Genomic DNA, 24,988 nt, shown 5'->3' with positions numbered 1-24,988 from the left:
AGCAAACAGGACAAAGACCAAACATATTTCACAGTACACAGTATCCATATCAAAGCTGCTTGTGCATGTTATCTTTCAGTTGTTGGGGGCACATGCATTGATCCTAAGAAAATTTTATATGCAAATAAATATATACACATATACACAATAAATATATACACATACACATACGTGGCCCATGGGGTGATTGCGCATCCTCCTCACCACCATGGGTTCCACCATACATGCACACACCCATCCACCCACATGACACATATGTGTGCATCAAGGGGCTCCAGATGTTCTTGGCTACGAGGTACAAACCCTCAGGAAGTCCACAGGAGAACTGGAATTAAAACTAATTTTCCTATTTTCCAATCAAGGAAACTGATGGCAACAAAGTCAAACACATAATAGTAAATGTCGTCAATCAGCAAATACCAGAAGTTCTTTCATCCAAGAAGCCTAACATGTTTCTCTGATTCCTAGGGTGAAGACCACCTCATCATAGCATAATTTCTCCAGCACTGGCCCCTACATTGGGAGGAACTAATATACTCTGTGAGACTAACCAGAGCAAATCAGAAAAAATCAGAACTTTCCCCTCCCTTCACCAAGCAGTGCTTAGAGGAAAACAGAAGTGTGATGTCAGATGGCCTCCCTGCAGCTTGGAGGCCCTTTTAAGGAGCTCCTCCTCTTGCTCTTGCGGTGCCTGTAGGGGGACCAGGTCCATCACAGAGCTCAGGCAATCAGTGTGGGAGGGAGGGCCAGGGGATCCCACATGCCTGCTTCTTGTGGTGGTCCACTTTGCTCATTCAAAAAGTTCCTCCCTTGTTGACATTTTATTTTAGGCATTTGTAAGGCAATGATAAAATATTATTATTATATACTAATTCTAGACGATGTAAACCGAAAATAAAATTCTAAGTCCACCAACCAACTGAATTGACCTTTCCTCTTAGTCAAGAGTATTCCAAAGTAAACCTGAAAAACTAGTTCAGGTCCTGATGGGAAGGGGGGCCAGACATGCTTCTTTATACACTCCTCCCTTAGAATTCAGGCACAGCAGACCAGTATTAAGATGAGAACAGAGACCTTAAGACTGATAGATCAGACTCTTTGTAGCAATAAAATACCAAATGACAGATAGCAGGCCTTGAAGGAAATCAATGTATTTTACCTCAAATTACATTTCTATGACATATTTTGAAATGGCCCTGCAAAGCTGTCTCTTGTAGGGAAAATCTACACTCTGTAGAAAATCTTCTTCCCTTTCCAGGTCTTTTCCTGACCCAGGGGAGATTTAATTACGATTCTGGCACCTTTTAGCGTTGGATAAGAGACTTTTATCATCCATTTTCTCTGAAGCCTGCTACCTGGAGGCTTCATCTACATACTAAGAACCTTGGTTTCCACAACCCCTTATCTTAACCCAGACACTCCTTTCAATTGATTCCAGGTCTTTAGATAATAACTCTTTCAACCAGTTGCCAATCAGGAAAATCTTTGAAGCCACCTATGGTCTAGAAGCTTCAAGTTGTCCTGCCTTTCTGGACTGAACCAATGTACACCTTACTTGTATTGATTGATGTTTGCCTATAACTTCTGTTCCCCTAAAATGTATAAAATCAAGCTATAACCCAATCATCTTGAACACATATTCTCAGGACCTCTGGAAACTGTGTCTCTGGCCTTGGTCACTCATATTTGGCTCAGGAAAAAACCTCTTTAAATGTTTTACAGAGTTTGACTGTTTTTGTCAAGAAGATGAAAAACACAGAATACGAGAAATCAACATAAAGCTTCTAGAAATAAAAACTCCATGGACATAATGGGTCTGTTGTTTTTAAAAACATCTTTAATATCAGGGAAGGAGGTACAATGCAATCAGTAGAAAGGCCATCAGAAAAGAGGAAGGAGGAACAACGAGCTATGGAGAAATGCTGATGGGACAACCAGAGGGAGAGGGGCCTGCACGGACAGCAGACAGAGGAGGGTAGAGGGGAGAGGCATAGCATCATCGTCATAGCAAAGGGATGGGAACAGAGAGCACAGAAATTCCAGCAGGCAGGATGCATCCACAGCACCCAGGGGAGGACCCAGCAGAGGCCGTGAGAAAAGCCTGGGCACCGCAGAAGCAGCAGGAACCATTCTGGGTGAGACCACACCTGCAAGGCAAGAGAGAAGATGCTGGTTTATTCTTCATGAACTGTGAATGGTGTTCCTCATCTGCAAAGCTTCCTGCGGGAGGTGCACTTTCCACAAGTATTTATTTAGACGGTGCTATCGACTCAGTGGCACTGTTCTGTGGCAGAATCTGCCTCCAAGAGGCATTTCCCCTTTCTGATCACTGGACAGAGCCTGTCCATTCCAGGGCAGTTCTACTGGAGGGTGCACCAGAAGCTGTCTGTCCCATCTTAGTCCTTATCTCTGACCTCTTTCTATCAATATTTGTGTATTTCCATGTGCATGTGAAAAGAAGCCCCACTGATAGAATTGGAGGAGGAGAGAAAGCAAGAGGGAACCTTAGAAAGGGCCTGAGTGAGACAGAATAAAGTTTCTAGGAAGTGTATCTTGGAGGTGCCATGTGCAACGCTGATCTTGGAGTTAGGAGACGGAACCTTGGGGGGTGGGGCAGGAGGGAACTGGGACCTAGGGCAGAGTATCCAGCTTTTAGAGAACCAGCCCCAGACCTTAAAGCTCACACACCACCAGAAGCCAGCACTGCCCTTAGGCAAGGGAGCAGCTGCTGGGTTTTATGTCCCCTGACACACTGAACCACCATACCATAGACAAAGGAGTGATCCTTCCCATTTGGGAAAAATAAACCAAAATAAAAGGAAATAAACTCAGAGGAGGTTCTTAACTCTTCCCAAAATCACACAATATTAGTGGAGTCAAAATCTGAATTGAGTTCTTCCAGGCTTCAGAGCCACTTTTTCCCAGGTCCCAAGTCTTCTTGGGGGCATGAGGATGGGGAGGGGTCAGAGCTCACAGGAGCCCCTGACTGCTTTGACTTCAGCAGTCCACATGGTGACCCAGGAGGTCACACCACAGCCAGCCCCTTCTTGGAGTGAGGAGTAGGAAGCCCCCAAGGGCCACGGCTCAGGCGAGGCAGAGCACGTCACCCAGAGGCCTGCCGGGCAGGGCCCCCAGCTCTTGAGGAAAAGCACTAAACTAAACATACCTGCCCTGCTTTTAAAAATCACCCATGCACATCCTCAGGCCCACGAACAAATACATGGAGCCCCGTGCATCAGCATGGATAAATCACGGTCAGCGAAGCCCTGCAGACAGCATCTTATTTGATTTCTATGACAGTAGGAGATGTGGACGTTGCCCTTACTCCAAGGTGGAGATAAAATATATCTCCACCCATATATTATATATAAAATTTTATCTCCACCCATTTCTCTCTCCTCCAGAGGCAAAGAGAGTCTGGGACATTGGCCAAGACCACAGTGCTCTTGAACTGGGCTCTCTGTGACACGAGAACATGAGACTAGATGCACAGGGTGGAGAGAAATGACAAAAATTATCTAGTCAAAGATCATGCCACCTGATGTGGCAACGGCTTTGGAGAAAGGCAAGACCATGGCCTCCCAGTGTCAGGTTATGGTTGGGAAGTAATTCTGCACCTGAATGCAAGCTGACCCCCACCCCAGTAATTTTGGCCGGCTGCTCTGTTAAGTAGAATGCTGAGGTCAGTGTGATCGGTAACTGTCACTTTTCTGTCACTCTGGGGGACTTGGGGGTATGGGAGGCTTCCCCCAGGAGGTGAGGCTGCACAGGACCTTGGAGGCTAAGGAGGTTTCAGAGAGGAGAGTGTGAGCTGAGCACACAGAAATGATGAAGAGAGAGGTCAACTGAGCCCATGCGGATTGGGGGTACACCAGGGTGCAGCCACAGAGAAGGGGAAGTGAGTGGCCTGCAGAAAGACCCACAACAGTGAACCCAAGAAAACAGGCAAGAAACCAACATGGGTGGTATCCTGAATGCCGGGTGAGATGACCTTCCTAAAGATTTAAGGAGTGGAAACTATAAGGAAATGAATATGAGGGTTTGCTGATGCAGAGCGAAATGAGGAAGAATCTTTTCCCTCTAATAGAAATGGAAATGACGAGGGGAGGGTGGGGATCCCCCAGGCACATCTAGGACAAAACTGTGCAAGACATAGCATAACAAGTCAGATATAGCCTGCGTGAAGAAAAGTACAGCATTGTATTGAGAGACATAAAGCAAGATCCGAATACATGAAAACTCATGCTATGTTCCCAGAGATAAGGATGAAACATTATTACAAAGTAAATTCTCCCCCAATTAATTTAGCAATTTAATTCAATTATAATTGTCAACCTAATTGAGATCTTTTTGCACTGAAGAATATGTTAGAGTGCATAAGAAATTTCAAAAATTGTGAAGAAAAATTTTAAAACAACAAGGAAGAATAGCAAGGAGAAATACGTTCCGCCAGATGAAAATCATGACTATAACACAACCAAAATCAGAACCAGAAGTTAATGGCACACAAACAAATGCCTCAGCAGAAAACAAATGTTAGCAGTGGACTGAAATTAAGTGTTTAGAAACAAAGTATGTGGCAATTTAAAATACAGTCCAATGGCATTTCAACACAGTGGGGAGATTTGGGCCAGGCTATCTTATTACAGGTAAACTAAAAATCCATATATAAAAGGTAAAGTAAATGAAAATATTAAAATATTAGTTTGATCTACAGTGAAGCAGATTGTCAAAACAGGAGAACTACAAGCCATAAAAGAATGACTGGTGGATGCACTCTAATAAACATTTTTAATATAAAATTTACCATTTTAACCATTTTAAGTGTGCAGTTCAGTGGCATTAAGTACATTCACATTGCTGTGCAACCATTACCATTATCTGCTTCCAGAACTTTTTCATCTTCCCCAACTGAACTCTGTACCCATTAAATAATAATTCCACATAACTCCCCACTGCCTCATCTGGCCAGCCCCGGAGACCCCTATTCTACTTTCTGTCTTCATGAATTTGGCTACTATCTAATAAACCTTTTTAAAATGATATGGCAAGATATTTCCTGCACATACAAAATATGCAAAACCTCCCTCAAATTGATAAGAAAGTAAAGAGACTCCAATAAAAAAAATGGGTAAGTGATGTGAACAGGTAATTCATAAGAAAGAAAATGAAACCAATCAGCATAGAGATGTGAAAAAGTGTTCACATTTCTGATATGCAAAAACACTCAAAGGAAAACAATAGCAACTATTGTTTTGATGATAAGACTAGTAAAAAGTGATAGCATTATTAGCACTCAGTGCTGCAAAGTTGTGGAGAAAGGGCCACTTTCCTAAACTGCATGTGATATGTGAATGTCAGGAGTCATCTGCAGCAGCCCACCTGTTGGAGTGTGGTTCAGCACAGAAGGGTGGAGGGACATCGAGGGCCCTCACAGCATTGTTTTGCCTAGCAAAACAAAGCAAAACCAGGAATTGTTGACTATATTATCATATAGCCACACGATTTGCAACTATAAAAAAGTCAGGTTTTAGACCCCAATCTACTGATCCATTCAAGGCAAAAGTAGATTGTGGAATGATGAAGATGGTATGATTCCCATTTCTACCACAAAAGAAGGAAGGGGTGTGTATATGTGTGTGTGTACCAAAAATTCTGGAAAGCTATTAACACTGATTATCTTTATCTTTTCTTTCTATACCTTTATCCTGTTTGACTCATTATGAAAAGCATCTATTGTTTTAATTTAAAAAAATTAGTTCATGTTGTTGCATGCATTGGTAGTTCATTGTAATTCATTCCTTTTTATTGCTGGGTAGTGTTTGTAGCATGCACATATCAAATGTGTTTATCTGTTCACTAGTTGATGGATAATTGGGCTGTAGTTTGAGTCTATTACAAAGAATGCTGCTATGAACATGGACATACTATGGACATATATTTTTATTCCTGAATAGCATGGTAGATTCATCTTTAACCTTATAATAATCTGTCCACCTGTTTTCATAAGCACCTGTACCATTCTGCATTCCTACCAGCAATAACACACAACACGGGTAGCCCTCAAAGCCTTAAGCTAAGTGAAAGAAGCTAGACACAAAAAACCTTGTACAGAATGATTCCATTTGTATTGCATAGAATTGCATAGAATGGTTCCATTTATAGGAAATTATGGAAAAGGCAGAATAATAGTGCTAGAAAAGTGGTTGCCTTGGGCAGGTGTTGGAAAATGCTACTGACTGAAAAAGGGCACAAGAGATTTTTGGGAGTGGAAGAAATGTTCTTGACTGCATGGATTAAGTAATCAAGAATCAATAATTCAGTTACTGTCTAATAAACATCTTTAAAATGATAAGGCAAGATATTTCCAGCACATATAAAATATGCAAAAAGCTCCCACAAATTGATAAGAAAGTAAAGAGACTCCAATAAAAAAAATGGGTAAGTGATGTGAACAGATAATTCATAAGAAAGGAAATGAAACCAGCCAGCACATAGATGTGAAAAGGTGTTCACATTTCTGGTACACAAAAGCACTCAAAGGAAAGGACAGGGGCCTGGGAGAGGGGTGTGTTACTGATGGAGTGGGGAACAGGGGTTTTCTTCGGTCTGGAATATTCTGATCTGGGTGACTATTACTTAGTGAATGCATACATAAAACTCCAATAAACAACACACTTAAGATTCGTGCACTGGTCGGGCACGATAGCTCATGCCTGTAATCTCAGCACTTTGGGAGGCCAAGGTGGGTAGATCACCTGAGGTCAGGAGTTTGAGACCAGCCTGGCCAATATGGTGAAACCCCGTCTCTACTAAAAGTACGAAAGTTAGCTGGGCGTGGTGGCAGGCACCTGTAATCCCAGCTACTTGGGAGGCTGAAGCAGGAGAATTGCTTGAACCTGCGAAGCAGAGGTTGCAGTGAGCCGAGATTGTATCATTGCACTCTAGCCTGGGGGACAGAGTAAGACGCCATCTCAAAAAAAAAAAAAAAAAAAAAAATAGATTTGTGCACTCTATGACACCTCAACAAATTCATATTTAAATCCCAAAATTAAAACAAAAACACCAGGCAGCAGGCTTGGGATGTAATTTGCTATGTCATTAGGAGCCATTGTAGTTTCTGAAGCTAGGGAAAAATATGTCGAAAGTGATTTCAGAACAGGAATTGGCCATGTTTTCAGGAAGCCCTGGTCAGGGAAGAAGAGTTGACCACACTCTCAGGGGATGAATATGAGCATCAGCCACTGGGTGAAGTGACAAGGCCTGGGAAGGCCTAAGGTGGGGTGGAAGGAAGGCAGGGGCCCAAAAAGCATTTCAAAGAAGAGCACATACAATTTGAAGATGATAACTCAATGACATGCAAAAGGTAGGAAGATTGTAGAAGTAATAACAGCCACAATTGACATGTACAGAGTGTTTACTAAGTGGCCCTTTTCTACAACTTTGCACATGTTAATCTTTTAATATTGTAGGGATCATTATGATTTCCTTTTCATTAGTGGAATCTGAGACCAGAGAGGGTAAGTAGCCTGTTTGAGGTCACACAGTAGGGAGGCAGAGGTGAGAGTGTTTGCAACAGAAGCCCTGCATACTGGAAGGAAGATGGTGAGGTCAGTTTGGGACACCTGGCATTACAGTCATGAGCAAACACCCACCACTTGACATCGGCAAGAGCCAATGTCAACTTGCATGCCCAGAGACTTCAGGATATAAAGCAAAACATGATTCAAGTGCAAAAGATCATTCCTGATAAAGCCACGATGTGATACCCATCAGAATGGCCACTAACAACAACAACAACAACAAACAAACAAACAAAAAACAGAAAACAAGTGTTGGTGAGAATGTGGAGAAATATGAACTGGTTGGAGTATAAAATTGTGCAGCTACTGTGGAAAACGGCATGGCAGTTCCTCAAAACATTAAACATATAATCACCATATGATCCAGCAACCCCACTTCTGAGTACATACCCATAATAAGTGATAGCAGGGACTCAAACACATATATGCACACCGTGTTCATGGAAGCATTATTCGCACTGGTTAAAAGGTAGAAACAACCCAAATATCCTCAACTGATGAATGGACAAACAAAATGTGGTCCATGCAGACAATGAAATATTATTCAGGCTTAAAAAGGAAGGAAATTCTGACACATGCTACAAGATGGATAAACCTTGAGGATATTATGCTAATGGAAATAAGTCAGTCACAAAAGGACAAATACTATATGACTCCACTTAGATGAGGATGCTAGAGTAGTCGAATTCATCGAGACAGAAAGCAGAATGGGAGTTGCTAGACTGGGCGGGGGGAGGGGGAAGTGGGGAGTTGTTGTCTAACAGGGACAGAGTTTCAGTTTTGCAAAATGAAAAGTTCTGGTGATGGAGGGTGGTGATGGTTGCACAACAATGTGAATGTTCCTAATGCCACTGTGAAAAATGGTTTCAATGGTAAACTTTATGTGATATATATTTTACCACAACTTAAAAATAAGTAGCAACTAAGTAAAAGCCAAAAAAAACTGTTCCCAGAAAAATCACACACCGAGAACTGTGGGCACAGTCACAGGGCTCAGTTGCAGCCTGACACCCCCAACTCCAGGGCAAAGACAGACAGACTGACTTTCATAATGATTTTTCTCTCTTTCTTCATTCTGAGCAAAATTAGACCTCCAGTATTCCAAATTCATCATCACTTTGCGATGCATTTTCATGCCTGTAATGATAGAATTCCTGCCTGAGGCTATAAATAATTGAGCTAAGACACTTCCAAACCTGGATGATAACATGTTCCTCGTGGGACACCGAGGCAGCATCCCTCAGCACTCCCTGTCCTCCGCAGCTATTAAAAGGCTCTGTGGGTGTCTGGCCACATGTCAGAAAGTGCTGCCTCAGAGGTAAACAAACCACAGCTAAAAAATAATAAATAACACATAGAAAGCTATGCACATAGATTTCCAAGGAGCCAGTTCTCTTCAACTACCCGCACAAACGGTGAATACGCATGAGAGGCTTGTTCAGATAAAAACAAGAATTCAACCAAACATGTAAAAATGTTGCCTGCTACTAAGTAGGCATGAGATGATTGGAGATTCCTAGAAAACCGGGAAATCCTTACTTGCTTTGGTCCCTGGGGTTCCAGGAGCCCAGAGACGTGAGGCAGGCTCCATCCAGTGCACCCCCAAGGGAGATCTGTGCTTTGACTCCGCTCCTACTAAATGTACAAGGGCTTACAAGCTAATTTCCATGAACACTAAGCAAATGGATTGGAGGGGTAGACAGTGATAATATTAATATATGCATATAACGTACAATTAAATTAATGTATTGACATGATTACTTAATATTACTCATAAGAGGAAAATGAGGGGCATGAGATTCTGTATAAAGTGTGACTGAAAAGAAAATACGTGGAAAATTAACTGAAAACCCCAAGCTCTCTTTTTGTATATTTCTTTGTTTTCTAAAATTTCTCTAGTGCATATGTATGTACTACTTTTATAATACAATACAATTTATTTCTAAAGAATGTAAGTTAGTGTGGTGCAGCTATTTTAACCCCCAGCGGACATTTGGCAAAGTCTGAAGGTTGTCACAATGTTAGGGGGAGATGTGCTACTGGCATCTAGAGAGTGAAGGTCAGAGGGGCTGCTAATTGTCCTAAAATGCACAGGACAGCTGGTCCCAAAGATCGACCATGTCAAGATGGGGAAGTGAAGATTGCTTTGTTGAAACAGAAGAGAACAAGACAGAATGGCCAGAACCTCATAAAAGTACCAGAGAGAATGCGTGATGGTGACAGGAAGGCACTCAATCCTTGCAGGTGTTCAACTGCGTGGACCAGCCAGGGTCCACCAGACAGGGCGCTACAGGACCGCTGGGTCAGGAGAGGATCTCAGCAGCAAGGAGGCCACCAACCAGCCCTGGACACCAGCAGGCAGCGCCCAGAAGGTGCTTGCTCTCTTGTAAAAAAAAGAAAGGCCACAAGCCATCTCATCAGAGGAGGCAGGATCAGATCCAACATCCAACAAAGTACATCTCTCTTAGCAGTTATTTTAAGTATTAAATTGCATTTAACTAAATTATAGGAAATTACAGATTGGCCAATTTAATTTAATTTTCAGTGCTCAAAGGCTTTACTTCAAAAGGAACTATAGGTTCCTAATCTTTATATAACAAGTCTTCATTTCTCAAGGTTATAAGCAGTAAAATGAAAACATGAAGAGAAAGGACTTTATATCAAAGCACTATGCCAAACAAAAGAAGCTGTGTTTTCTAAAATAAGTGACTTCCATCCTGCTAAGCAGATGCAGATGTACTAATCTTCATTTTTAAAAGGCCCTGGGGGCAGAAAGGAAGGAAGAATTATGGAATATAACTTTTTCACATGGAGTTTGTCTCATGAGTCACATCTTCTGAGCTGGTGCTCTAAGCAGCTTGCTTCATTTTTAGTCATTCCCCTGGATTCCTGAAAATGTAAGATTTTGACAAATAATGATTGAGCACCTACTATGTGCTGGGCCAGGAGCTCCTACAGGCCTTTTCTGAGGGCTGCCTGTCACCTCTGTGGGTCACCAGAGGACGCCTCCCCATGGGTTCATCAAGGAATCTCAGACCCAAGTTTGCAAAGTAATGGGGTTCAATCTCCATTGCTTTTAGACACTTTAGACTTTGTGCTTTTCCAATAATAAACAAAAAATATTAATAGCATTTAACGATGAGAAAATGCTTATGATTGATTCTAAAGGAGGAAAGATGAATCTGACATTTTCTATACAGTTGGAACACTATTATATCAAAAATGCATATAAAAATATACCATCTTAATTAAATCATCAAAGCTGGCATCATCAATATTGGGCCACATCAATATTGGAGGTAATGAGGACATCAAGTACCTCCATGATAATGCACTGGGGAAGGACACAACAATTTCTATTGTCTCCTGCCAGGAATGCATAACCCGACGCTAATCATGAGACAGCAATAGGCAAATTAAAATTGAGGGAAATTCTATAAAATAACTGGCATGCACCCTCAGAAAATGTCAATGTCAAGAAAGACAAAGAAAGGCTAAAGAACTATTCCAGATTCAAGGAAACGAAAGAGATGTGACAACAAAATGCAATGTGTGATTCTAAACAATCCTGGAATGAAGGAATAAAATCATCAATGAAGGACATTATGGAACAATTGATGAAATTTGGATTTAGACTATTAAATTAGGTAATTGTGTTCTGTCAGTGTTAAAATTCCTGACTTGATCATTGTGCTGTGAGTATGTAGGAAAATAATATTGTCCTCAGGAAACGTGCACTTAACTAGTTAGGGTTGAAGAGGTATGACATCTCCAACTTATTCTGAAATAGTTCAGAAAAAAATTTGGGCTGGGCACAGTGACTCACGCCTGTAATCCCAGCACTTTGGGAGGCCAAGGTGGGCAGATCAGTTGAGGTCAGGAGTTTGAGACCAGCCTGACCAACATGGTGAAATCCCATCTTTACTAAAAATACAAAAATTAACCAGGCATGGTGGTGGGCACCTGTAATCTCAGCTATTCAGGAGGCTGAGGCAGAAGAATTGCTTAAATCCGGGAGGCGGAGGTTGCAGTGAGCCGAGATTGCACCACTGCACTCTAGCTTGGGCAACAAAGCAAGACTCTGTCTCAAAAAAAAAAAAAAAAAAAAAGGAAATATGCAGGATTCCTTTGTTGTACTCTTATATCTCTTTTATAAGTTTAAAATCATATAGAAAGTTTGAAAATGCACAGAAAAAATGAAGAAATTACAAGCTATATTTAGTAGAATCGAAGGAGCAAGTGATTGTAAAATAGATCATATTTTATGTTTCACAAGTAAAGAAAAACTATAGTCAATAAGATTATGACACAACACTTTCCTATCACTTAGGCTTTTTCTTTACACTTTTAGAGAACTCTTTTAGACTTGCTAATGGATCAATTTTTATTCTATATCACTCTTTTGTATATATAAAAACAAATAGGTAAGTGAAATAAGTTAAAGTTATCCTCCAACTTCTCCACATGCCAATTTCAACACTTCTGAACCCTTTGATTCAGAATTGTTCACGTTTGTGTTTTTCTATGCAATATCATCCTCTGAGCCACCAAGAATGTAGATGATACAGCAGTTTTTCAAAAGAATATTCATGGTTATTTCCAGTATTTTCTTCCAAGCCACTGAAGTCTATCCTGTAAGCTTTAATGCTTGACCTTTCCAGAAGGGATCAGGGAAAGGACTTTGGCCCACAGTGAGGACTGTCATTCCCTGAAATGATGTTGTACTGATCACTGAGCTAATTCTGTCAACACAAACAGCTCCAAGTGTGCCCATGCTCAAGACCAACAGCAACTATACAACTGCCATGGGCCTGGCAGAAGCAGCTGTGAAGACACCATGAATATAAACTGCATCGATTTCAGAGATATTAACAAGTGAAAAGGGTGCATCTTGGAATTAAAATGTGATATTTAAAAATCTTAACAGTGTTGAGTTTGTGGATGGGAGGTCATTCCAATTTTGTATCAATAAGCACACATTAATTTGTTGGTATTTCTGTAATCAGAAAAAATGAATGCATTTTGATCCACAAGACATAGTTATTTTCTCTAAATCATGCCTGATTTTTATCTGTGCATTTCCTATGTTTCCCATCGCACAACCTTATCCATTAGCTCAGGTCTAAGGAGCTTTTCTGCTGTAGAATTCATTAATTGACCCAATAAATGTTCATTAAAAGCCCATGAGATATAAGCAAAGGCCAAACTCAGATGGTGCCTTCAAGGGTCTTAAAGTCTGGTTGCAAAGAGAAGGTACCACTTAGAACTGATTCAAGATGCGTATTTTTTTTTTCATATTTCTGAAATCGCTGTGGGCCAGGCAGCAGTCATGAGGTAGTTACCATTTCCTGCACATATGCATCAAAGCTTGCAGAACGGGTATCGTTAGTTTGAAAGAGAATTCCAAAAAAGTTGAGAACATTTTAAGAGTCAGGTTTATTAGGTATAAAAAACCTTTTTTAGATGTTCAGTTATGTGGGTTTTATTGTTGCTGTTGTTAATTTTTTGCAGAGATGGGGTCTCACTATGTTGCCCAGGTTGGTCTCAGACTCCTGGCCTCAAGTGATCCTGCCTCAGCCTCCCAAAGTGCTGGGAGCTACCATGCCCATCCTCAGTTCTATGAATTTTGAAAAACCCATATAGTCACGTAACTATCATCAAATCAAGAGATAGGATAGTTCTTTTATCCCCAAAAGGTTTCTCCATGCTCCTTTTGTAATCAATATCTCTTTTCCCCACTTCCAGATCCTAGTAACCAGTGATCTAATTTCTTTCTCTACAGTTTTACCTTTTCTCGAATGTCATATAAAGGGAATCACATAGTATGAAGCTTTTTGTATCTGGCTTCTTTTACTTAGCATAGTGTTTTTGAGATCCATCCACATTGTTGTACATATTACTTGTTTTTTATTACTTAGAATTACTTCATTTAAGTCTGTTCTTATGCTGATTCTACACTGTATTGATGACTTCAAACTGTGAATTCTCTTTGAACTGATTTTCAAAATTATTTTGGTTATTCTAGATTTAAGAATTAGCTTATCAATTTCTACCAAAAAACCGACTGGTACTTTTATTGGAATTGCGTTAAATCTATAAATCAATTTGGAAAGGTTTTCACTTTTTTTTCTTTTTTGAGATGGAGTCTTGCTTTGTCATCCAGGTTGAAGTGCAGTGGTGCGATCTCAGCTCGCTGCAAGCTCCGCCTCCTGGGTTCATGCCATTCTCCTGCCTCAGCCTCCCGAGTAGCTGGGACTACAGGTGCCCACCACCATACCCGGATAATTTTTTTGTATTTTTAGTAGAGACGGGGTTTCACCGTGTTAGCCAGGATGGTCTTGATCTCCTGACCTCGTGATCTTCCCACCTCGGTCTCCCAAAGTGCTGGGATTACAGGTGTGAGCCACCATGCCTGGCCAGGTTTTGACATTTTAACAACACTGAGTCTTTAGTCTATGAACACAGTATATCTGTCCATTTATTTAGATCTTTAATTTTTCTCATCAACGTTCAATAGTACTTAGCATATAACTCTTACACATATTTTGTTAAATGTAACACTAAAATATTTTATGTTTTTATGCTATTGTAAATGGTCGGTTTTCAATTTTATTTTCCAATTGACCTTTGTTAGTCTATAGAAATGCAATTGATATTTGTATTTTGACATTGTATCCTAAAACCTTGCTAAACTCACTTATTAGTTCTAATAGCTTTCATGTAGATTTGTCAGGATTTTCTATGTAGATGCCCATGTTATGTGCAGAAAAAAGATGTTTTTACTTTTTGTCTAATTTGAATGGATTTTATTTTTTTCTTGCCTTACTGCATTGACTTGCCTTGTTCTTGATCTTAGAGGGAAAGTATTCAGTTTTCACCATTAACTATGATATTGGCTGTAGATTTTTAGTGGATGCCCTGTTATCAGATTGAGGAACTTTCCTTCTATTCCTAGTGTGTTGACAGTTTTTATGATGAATGTATGTTGAATTTTGTCAAAGGCTTTTCTGTATCTGCTGGGATTTTCATATACATATATATATATATATATATTTAATTTGCCAATATGGGGAATTACACTGATTTTTTAAAATGTTGACTTGAACTTACAATCCTTGGAGAACCCCAACAGGGTATAATGCATTATTTTCTTTTTGACATATTGCTTGATCCAATTTGTTTATATATTGTTAGCATTTGTGTCTAGGTTCATAAGTTTTCTTTTCTTGTAATGCCTTTGTCTGGTTTGGGTATCAGGATAATACTGCCTCAAAAATAAACTGGAAAGTGTTTCCTCCTATGTCCTGGAAAAGATTGTGGAGAATTGATGTTATTTTTTCCTTAAATGTTTGGTAGCATTCACCAGTGGTACTGGTCCTGGAGTTTTCTCTCTGAAAAATTTTATACAATCATTTAATTTATTTAACAGATATAGGCCTATTCAGATTATCTATTTTTTCTTTAGCAAACATTGGTAATCGTATCTTTCAAAGAATTTGTTCCTTTCATCTAAGTTGTCAAATTCATTAGCATCAAGTTTTCCCTTATTATTCTCTCAGTGTCTACAGCATCTGTAAGGATGACGGCCTCTCCTTTGTTCCTGATATTGGTCATTTGAATTTCTCTCTTTTTAATCTGTCTAACTAGCAGTTTATCAGTGGCATTGATCTTTTTAAAAACCATCTTTGGTTTTCAATATTTCCTCAATCTTTTTTCAGATTCCAAATTTATTCATTTCCAATGCTCTTCAAATGACCTAAGGGACAATAAAACTTAGGAAAAAAATAGATGGTAATGACTCTGGATCAAGAAATGATTCTGTATATTCAGACTCTGAATTTGAAGAAAATTTTAGCAATACCTTTTTTATATTGCTTATATTTTCCTTTTAAGAGATGTACAAGTGATGGCCGGGCACGGTGGCTCACACCTGTAACCCCAGCACTTTGGGAGGTCCAGGTGGGTGGATCACGAGGTTAGGAGATCGAGACCATCCTGGCTAATATGGTGAAACCCTGTCTCTACTTAAAATTACAAAAAATTAGCCGGGCGTGGTGGCGGGTGCCTGTAGTCCCAGCTACTCGGGAGGCTGAGGCAGGAGAATGGCATGAACCTGAGAGGCAGAGCTTGCAGTGAGCCAAGATTGCACCACTGCACTCCAGCCTGGGCGACAGAGCGAGACTCTGTCTCAAAAAAAAAAAAAAAAAAAAAAGAAAAAAAGAAAAAAAAGAAAAAAGTAAGTGATGTACAAGTGTTATAATGATATGTCTATGTCTGTAATAACCCCAAATAGCATTTTCAATATATATAGACTGATTCTAAGTGATATGAAAGTGTTGTGTCATATTTTAATTGGCAGTGTTTCTTTTTTTAGTGGTTATAAAATAATGAAGTATTTAACAGCAGATGATACAGTACGTCCTCACTTAATGTCATGTATAGGTTTTTGGAAACTTTGGCTTGAAGCAAAACTATGCACAGCAAAGTCACTTCATTATACCATTGGTGAGAAAAAAATATTGGTTTTGTTATACGCCATTTCACTTAAGGTTGTGGTTTCTAAAAACCCATTGATAATGTTAAGTGAGGACTTCCTGTCTTTAAAAGTAGATGAAAAATGGTCTGTGTCTTTAAAAATTCAATATGATGTGCAATGAAATCAAAGTCTAGATGAATACGGACATAGTGGCCTTGTAGCTCAGGACAAAGGTAAATCCATCTGTGGCTGAATATTTAGCCTGGAAGGTGATGGTAGGGCATGGACTGTGGACCAAGAGAATGGACAGCAGGCATTCAGTGTGGAGGATACACTGAATGGGAGTTGGGAGGAATGTTTGGAAAGGTGTGCTGCAGCCAGGCAAGTGGAACTTAACATTGAATGCTAAGTTAAGAATATTTTCATTGTGTTCGGCAAAGAATAGATAAGCAACAATGTTTAATAGGGAGTCATATGTTTGAGGTACATTAACCTATTGGCAGGAACAAAGGAAACTGAAGGAGAGAGTGACAGGAAAAAGAGAGAAATGACAAGGGAGCTTCTGAGGGAGAATCAACAGGTATTCGTAATAGAACAGGGAGAAAGATGAGATGAAACCAACTCCAAGCTTTTGAGTTTGGGAGACCATGTGGATTGCAGTTACAAGAAGAATTCAGAGATGGGAGCCAAGCCTGACTCTAGTAATAGAAGAGAATCGGGGAAGTTACGAGAAGTAATGTTGCAGAGCCAGGACTCAGGACTCAGCAGCTGCTTGGCTGTCTCCAAAAAGACATGTCCAGCAGGCTAGGCTACTATAACCCAGGCCTGGACCTCGAGAGAAAATTCGGATGTGAAGATAGAGATCTGTGACTTACATACCTGGAAGTGTTGTTGGAAGCAATGAGATTATCAATATGGAGAGGATAAAATAAAAATGAGAATATCAGTATTTGTCAACATGTTTGAGCCCTTGCATTTCCTAGGCAGCATGTTAAATGCTTTTCAGACATTAGCTCAATTAATTCTCAGCCCTATGATGGAGGTGCCATTGTGATTTCCATTTTAAAGATGGGGGGACTGAAAAACAGAGGACTTAAGTTACATGCACAAGGTCATATTGCTGGAAAGCTGTGGACCCTAGAGGAAAACCCAGACAGTCAGACTCTAAACCTACTACCAGAGGCTGCCTCTGTCAGGAACAAAGGGATCCCTATGGAATGATATGTTTGGGAGATAAGTGAACTCAGAGGAAGAGACAGAAAAGGAGCAGTCAGAGAGGTACATTGTGACACAAATGTGCTTCTGGCATGAGGATTATAAAAATGCTCCATGCCAGATGGTTCTCAAGGAGAGTAGGGGAATGAACACCACGGATGCATTTTATGGATTCTATTTAAACCGTTCTCAGTCACCAAGTCATCTATGTTCTCCATTTTTAAAATTTCTGGATGAGTGGGATCAATTGAAAAAAAATAAATAGAATCGTTTTCAAAGCTGTGGTTTCATAGACGGTAGTTGCAAATGGTTCTAAAGTTAAAAATAGAACTCTAAAACACCGGTTCTCAAACTGGGGTATCTGGATGGGCAGCATGAACAACCCCTGAAAACTTGCTGGAAATTCACCTTCTCACACCTCTGACCTACTGAATCACAAAACTCTGTGGGGTCGGCTCAACAATCTGTGTTGTAACTAACTCTGCAGGTGATTTTGATGTACGTATGCTCCAGTCTGAGAACCACTATTCTAGAAAATGAAATGATTTAAGTATGTGTAGCAAATCTTTGAGGGCCCTGTCCCAAGTCAAAGTGCCCACAGAACACAGCCCAGCCCCGTGGCCCCTCTGCAACCAACCTGACGGATTCTTAAAGGAATTTGTGCCGCAGTGGAGCCCACATTAGGTGAGGAGTACTTTCCCTCTGCTGTGATGACAGAGACCTTCTGTAGTTTGCTGTCACCACCTCGAGCTAGGTAGCACCTTGGGGGTCTCCCATTTCCTCCTCACACCAAGCCCATCCTTCCTCAGGTTATCTATTCTCTCACCCACCAATCCCACCTTTCCCCACTCCATCCCACCCTTCATTTGCTATTTGAGGTAGTGAGTGCCTTATCTTTTCTATAAATTATTCATATTCAATTTTGAAAGAAGATTTCCATGTTGTTACATATCCTTTTACTATTTGGGGAAATTCAACTAAGAGTTTCTGAAGCACAGAAAGGAGGGGCGTCACCGTGCCTGGGATGAGCACAGTCAGGTGAACGCAGGCAGTACAGTCTTCACAGAGGCCACACTGCCCCCACAGCTGACCCTTCTTCTTACATGCACTTGCCCGCTGCATCGCAGCCGACTGCAACTGCCTCTCACAGACTCTACCCTTACACTCGTTTTCTTTGTACCCTGCTCAAGACCATCTCACCATGGAGGTCAGCAAATGCATCTTGATGGTCTTGTAATTAGCGTGTAATTTCCGTCCTCCAAATGATGCCCCTCTGTACTTGTGGGGTTTGCCAGTCCTCCTGCCATTCTGAAGGATGCAAGCCCCCTTACTCAAGCAGCAATATAACTGCTACTCCTGACTTTAGTCTCTGGGTTCAGACTGTTCTAGCTCAAATCTTGACTTTGCCTTTTCCTAGCTATCTGGTCTTAGACAATTTGCATAAACTTTCTGATCCTGTATCCTCATCCCCCAAATACATACAATCTGCCTCCCAAGGTTACTGAGAAAAGACCACACATACCCTCATCGCTATCTGAAATTACTGTGCTGAACTATATAAAATTGCTGATATTTGGATCATTTCATCTATAAAAATGGCATGTTCACGTGGTTCACCTTGATATCCTACTTAGGTATATGTTTGTGTATTTCCCTCTCCCCACAACAGAAGGTAAGCACTTACTTAGTGTTTTATCTTCAATATCTAAACAGTGACTAGACACGGTAAGTGCTTGCTGTTGAATGTATGAATGACACTTTAGTGCAGTGTCTGGAGCAGGGTAAGTATTCCATTCTAGTGTCATCCTCATCCTCATCATTAGAATTAGTAAAGCAGGAACACAGAATGAAATATAGATAATATGAGCTCAAGTGAAAATTAATGCCACATCACCACATATTTTCAATAACTTCAGCTTGTTGCATCAAACCAATCTTTCTCTTCAGTTAGAGAAAACACCCCGGATTGAATTGGTTGATATTAATAATAGCAATACCAATCAGCAATTGAAATTATTATACACAGAATTTTATCAGGAGTGAGTAGCAAAAGGAGATTCATGGTAATAACCCCGTGCAGATTTATTGAACATCTACTATGTGCCAGGTGCGGCCCCAGCACTTTCAGGTCTCATTTCTATGTCTCTCAACAAGCCTTGAAGCGCAGGTGTCATCCCTATTCTCTGGATGAGGACCCCAGCCCTAGAGAGGTCAATCTCATTGGTGGAATGAGTGTCTCTGCCGAGTGTCAGTGTGGGCTAGTACCCAGGAACCCTTTCCTCACCCCCTAGAGTAGGAAGCTTACCCTACATCAACAGGCTCTGCTCCAAGTGGTCAGGAGTTTGCTGTCCAAAGACTGGACCAGGCAGCTGTTCAGAGGTGCCTCAACCAAAAAATCTGATTTAGAGAGTCAGACATGGGAGCCGAATGCTCTGACACTGCATGGCTCCAGCCAGTGCTGTCGCCTGGCAGGCCGTGACACTCTGAGCTGCATGGACAGTCCCGTAAATGCTGCCATGCTCCCGGGAGTGCCTGCACCTGGTCTCTGCCACTCCAGTGGTGGCTTCTCCAGCTTTCTCAGCCCACACAGGGCAGCCTACAGGAGCAGGGGACTGTCCTTCAATAGTGAGTGGAGGCAGTGGGTGAGCAGACATCCCAGCTTCCCCAGTTCCTACACACTTCCCCAAAGGGCCCAGCGCCCACAGCAGGACCCTGCTCCAAATGGTCCTGGGGGCGGTTCTCCCCTCCCACTGGCTGTGCCCACCCCTGCCACTGCTCCCTAGGTATCCTCCCAAATAGGCTCCTCCCACCAAGTCTCAGGGGCTGCTGGGGGAATGCAACAGAAGATACCTTTGGTCTAACCAAGAAAACGGCTTGTGGGGCCCTTCCCTGCACCACAGCTGGATCAGACATTTCCACAGTGATGTCTGTTTAACGTCACAAATGAAAATAAACCTACTAGATGCATTATGTTTGAAGGACTGAACATGAAAATAGAGCAGAATGAGGCCTGGAGGAAGCAGAGCTCCAATCCTTGTGTTTCAGGGCTCTGCTGGTGTTCTAACAGCAGGGAGCCTCGAGCCTAATGGATGCAGACTGTCTCCATGGTCCTTCGCTGAGCCTGACTCAGGTTCCTACTCTTTGGCAAGCATTAGAAATGCTGCACAGAGTTGGACCGGCTAAGGGACTGTCAGGAGTGACCACCTACAGTCCAGTCACCCTGATGGGCTGGCTGGAGAACTCGGCCCAAGTCATACATCTGCCATATTGTTGGGGGAGAAATTCACTCTGGCTTAAATGTTCCCTCCCTCCTCTGGGAAATCTCCCAGACTGGCAGGGACCCTATTCCATGTTTCTGGGGTAGTATCCCATGCCTGTGGTGAGTTTGTGGCCCCTTGCCCTGTGACTCTGGGCTTCTTTCCTGGGTTGTGGTCCCTGAGGATTCGTAATCCCTGCGCCCCTATGTCTAATGCATTTTTGCACACAAACGCCCATGAAGGCGACACAAGGGTATGATATTATTCTAGCTGGTGTTAAAATCAGAGTAACAGTGCAGAAGTGAAGTGGAGGCATCCAGCCTGCTTTATTCCAAAGGCAGGATGCACATGCACACAGGCAAGCTGGTGTTTTCAAAAAGGACTCTAAACCGAGACAGCACCAACCTCTTCCTGCCAGGCTTCACCCCTCTGCAGGTGCAGGCTGAGAGAGGCTTGACCATGAAACATGCTTAGAATAAGCACATTTAGTAAGAGCCTGTAAGGCTAAAATCCAAAAGCTAGCCATTCTGCACCACCCAAATGCACAGGGATCAGGGTTGGGGGTGGGGTGGGGTGGTGGGTAATTCACATGACTGCTCTCTGTTCTAATTCCTAGATTCAACCAGCCTCAGAGAATCTACAAAAATAGATTCACTCCTTTCCCTTTCCCTGGCACGTTTAACTTAAATCAACATTAAAGGTGTTTATTTTGCAGTGAACAAAGAATTCTGAAATATCATAATCAAGTACATGTACCACATAAATATTTCAGTCAATGATGAGCCGAATAGATCAAGGTGGTCCCATAAGATTATAATAGTGTATTTTTACTTTACCTTTTCTATGCTTAGATATGACAGATACACAAATACTTACCATTGTGTTCCAACTGCCTACAGAATTCGGCACAGTCACATGCAGTGCAGGTTTGTAGTCGAGGAGCAACAGGCTGTGCCCAGAGCCCAGGTGTGCAGTAGGTTAGAGCATCTAGCCTAAGTGCACTCTATGATGTTCGCACAATGACAACATTGTCTAATGACGCATCTCTCAGAACCTATCCCTGGCCAGACACGGTGGCTCATGCCTGTAATCCCAGCACTTTGGGAGGCTGAGGCGAATGGATCACTTGAGCTCAGGAGGCCCAGCCTGGCCAACCCCACTCTACCAAAAAAAAAAAAAAATACAAAAATTAACTGGACATGGTGGCATGCACCTGTGGTCCCAGCTACTCAGGAGGCTGACGTGGGAGGATCACTTGAGCCTGGGAGGCAGAAGTTGCAGTGAGCCAAGATTGCACCATTGCATTCAAGGCTGGACGACAGGAGTGAAACACTGTCTCAAAAAATATATATACATATACATACATACATACACACACACACACACACACACACACACACCCCATCCCTGATGCATAACTGAAGTCTAATTAAAGATTAATGGAAATCTAATCTACGGGTAAGATTTCTTATCAGATCCAAGGAAGCCCATGAGTTAAAGTCCACTTTGTTTTCTATACCATGTGCCAGTTGTAAAAATACCTTAGCATGGTTTATATAATGGATTTCCAAATATGCGACCCTCAGAGTTACATCCTAGTGTTTGCAAAAATGAGAAAGTCACTCTAACACTAACAGACTGCCCTTCCTTAGCACAGAACAGCTACAGCCAATTCATGCCCACTTAGTAGAGTTCATGGTACCCACTCTCAAAGAAGAAATTATTACCACAAAATCTGAACAAAAAAATATTCAGATCCCACTGCCCTGCATATGGGAATACACATCATTCAACTGGGCAGGTGTAATGGAACCTTCAAAGCATTCCTCAACTTCTGACATTCTCTGTGGTTCCAAGGACGCCTGACCTTACCTGCCCTTCTTCCTCAATGTCCATCTTCCACTCTACACAGCTTCTCTCAGCCTAGGCCAGGTCCTGGGGATAGGAAATTCTCTACAAACAACACAAATATCTTGTTAGTAAATGCAGTCTGTCTTAATACTACACAATATGCATTGTTTCCATCCCCAAATGAACTTGTGATTAAATGTCCATGCAACACAGAAATGTCTGAAGAGAGAGGTAGAGGGGTCGCAGAGGATGCATGGGTGAAGGAGGTCCCTCCCTCGGGTTATGATAGCCAGCATGCAGTCTGGTTGGCCCGTCCCTTTCAGGAAGTTCAACGAGGATGCATACCCAGGCTCATGCACACAGAATACATACATAGAGTTGGGATGGAATGCACATGGATAAGGATGCTCAGAGACATGATGGAATGGAAGGATTGTGTGGAGAAAGTTTTTACCTTGGGCTTCTGTTTTCTGAGAGTATTTATAGAATGTTGGAAGCCAGAAGTGACTTGAGAGCTGAGTTTTGCCAAGCCTTCCAAGCGAACTCTTAGAAGAGAAGACAGGGTGGACAGAGTTGCAAAGCTGTGCTGAGGTCTTGTCTGGCCTGCTGTCCTTCAAGGTGAAGATGAAACCCACTGTGCAGAGGGCTGGCAAGCAGACCACCACCACGCATGCCAGGTTATGATTCTCACCAACATCTTCAGGCATCTCCAGGCTCCTGCTCCCTTCTTCATCTCCCAGGGCTTGTTTGCCCTTTTGTTCAGACTCAAAGCTCTACTGAATGCTTAACACTTTCATACCAAGATCACATGGTTACTCAGCCAACTTCTAAGCAAAGTCTCTCCCATGAAACATCCAACAGAAAAATATGTAATTTCATAGCATTCAGTCCACTCATGTACTGATGGCTGATCCGCATGTTCCTTCATTTATACCTATGCCTCATTGTTTTTTTAAGATAAGCAGGCAACACTCTGAACTGCAATACACACACACTGACATCAGTGATAAATGTCTCCTCAGAACCCAGCCAGTACACTGAAAAAGAACCAAAAGGAAATACCTTTCCAAAAGAAAGACATTTTCCTTTCACAAGTTTAATTTGGCTTTCAAACTAAGAAGATTTTATGCATATTCCTGGGGAGTTTTCAAAACACCTCAATTCTGAAGTAGAGTCCTCACATTTTTGTATACAAAGTAAAATATTGGGAGTGAAGTTCAGCTGCAGGGACAAAATTTTAAATTAAACAGATAAATAGGGACTAATTATCTGCTTATAAAATATTTTTTAATAAAAGTTGTGACTGGAGTGCCTTTGGAAACCAGTTTTCCTGGTGCCTGTATAATATAACCTAATTAGGACATTAGATTTCCCTATAAACTATAAACTTCCAAGAATTTCTTTAGTATATAAAGTAAACCATGGCAGTGGAGTTTAATCACAGGTACGTTTAACACTTACTTACTATGGAGACCTTAAAAGCTCCACAGTGTGCTACATTTACAAGACATTGCTGTGTATTCTTCAACTGGATGCAAAGGGTTTCATTCTGAAGTTGATTTGTCAAATTGTTTCCTTTGAGTGACCTCTAGCTATTAGCTAAAGTAAGAAACATGTCACCTGCTAAAAATGATGAAAGAGACAGAAAGCATCATGGAGACAAGCAAATGTAGCTTTCAAGAAGTCTAATAAAACCCAAGACAATTCTGGCACAACTAGAATTCAACACCAAGTTTCTTAAGTACAAGAATCATGCTTCATTTGCCCCATTATGCTGCTTCACCTTCCCAAAAATCTAAATGGAATGGGATTGAAGAAAGACATCAAAACCTCCAAACCCAACAATGTCTGTTCCAACTGCTTTTTTCTACAATGTTATTATTACTTCTGCCCATTTGGGTTGTACCCCAGAGAGTCCCAGGAGTTGTATCCTCATCAACGAGCAAACTGAATTATTCACTTGTTCCCCTACCCCACGACTACCTCAAGGAGCAGGGCTTGTTCTGTGCCCCTCAAATGCCCCTCAATCATTTATGAATACACCTTTCTCCAACACTGAGAGGCCTAGCAAAGCAGGACAGCCACATTGTCCAGTGTGTTGTGTGTGCACAATCAGTAGTAGATGCTTAATAATTACATTAGGAGAACTAAAATGGCATGAAATCACCTCAGAAATCCTAGCGTCTAGAAAGGGAACCCGGTAGGAATGGTTGACAGTTCTCTCCCAATTAACTGTCATTCCTTTAAAAACAACCACCACACAGGAAAACATGACCAATTTCACACAGTTCCCATATTCCTCCAGTCACTGGCACAGTGCTCTGCCCACCATGATGCCACTGGCATGCCTTTTCATGGGTAAGATGAATAAATGACTAAGAAAACACTCAGGCTTCTCTTTTAACCACAGTGCTCTCTATTCAAAATACCACTCCATTGTCTTTGAAATTTTCATAAACTATTTTCTACAAATATGTGGAAGTGGCTTTCTTCCTTCATATAGATTACTTCCTTCATATAGATTACTGATGTTGGTACATGCATAACCTGTGTGTCTCAAGGCACTTAGGAAAGAGAGAAAAAAAAACAACATTAACTCTTTGACC

The 24,988-nt window shown here is 41.5% G+C and overlaps 1 protein-coding gene and 1 long non-coding RNA gene across 2 annotated transcripts in view; both read right to left on the bottom strand.

Annotated features, from left to right (window-relative positions):
* The window catches only part of LOC105498803 (SHC adaptor protein 3), a 167,086-nt gene that overhangs the window by 72,916 nt on the left and 69,182 nt on the right, over window positions 1-24,988 (bottom strand). The gene's annotated exons all lie outside the window — the stretch shown is intronic.
* LOC105498801 (uncharacterized) lies at window positions 1,818-22,396 on the bottom strand. The gene is made up of 2 exons (XR_011612346.1): window positions 3,167-22,396; window positions 1,818-2,147 (listed from the first exon to the last, which is right to left on the bottom strand). It is a non-coding gene; the product is annotated as an uncharacterized lncRNA (long non-coding RNA).

This window comes from Macaca nemestrina, chromosome 14, assembly GCF_043159975.1.
Source record: "Macaca nemestrina isolate mMacNem1 chromosome 14, mMacNem.hap1, whole genome shotgun sequence".
Lineage (NCBI taxonomy): Eukaryota > Metazoa > Chordata > Mammalia > Primates > Cercopithecidae > Macaca > Macaca nemestrina.
This window is presented reverse-complemented; position numbering and strand designations above follow the sequence as displayed.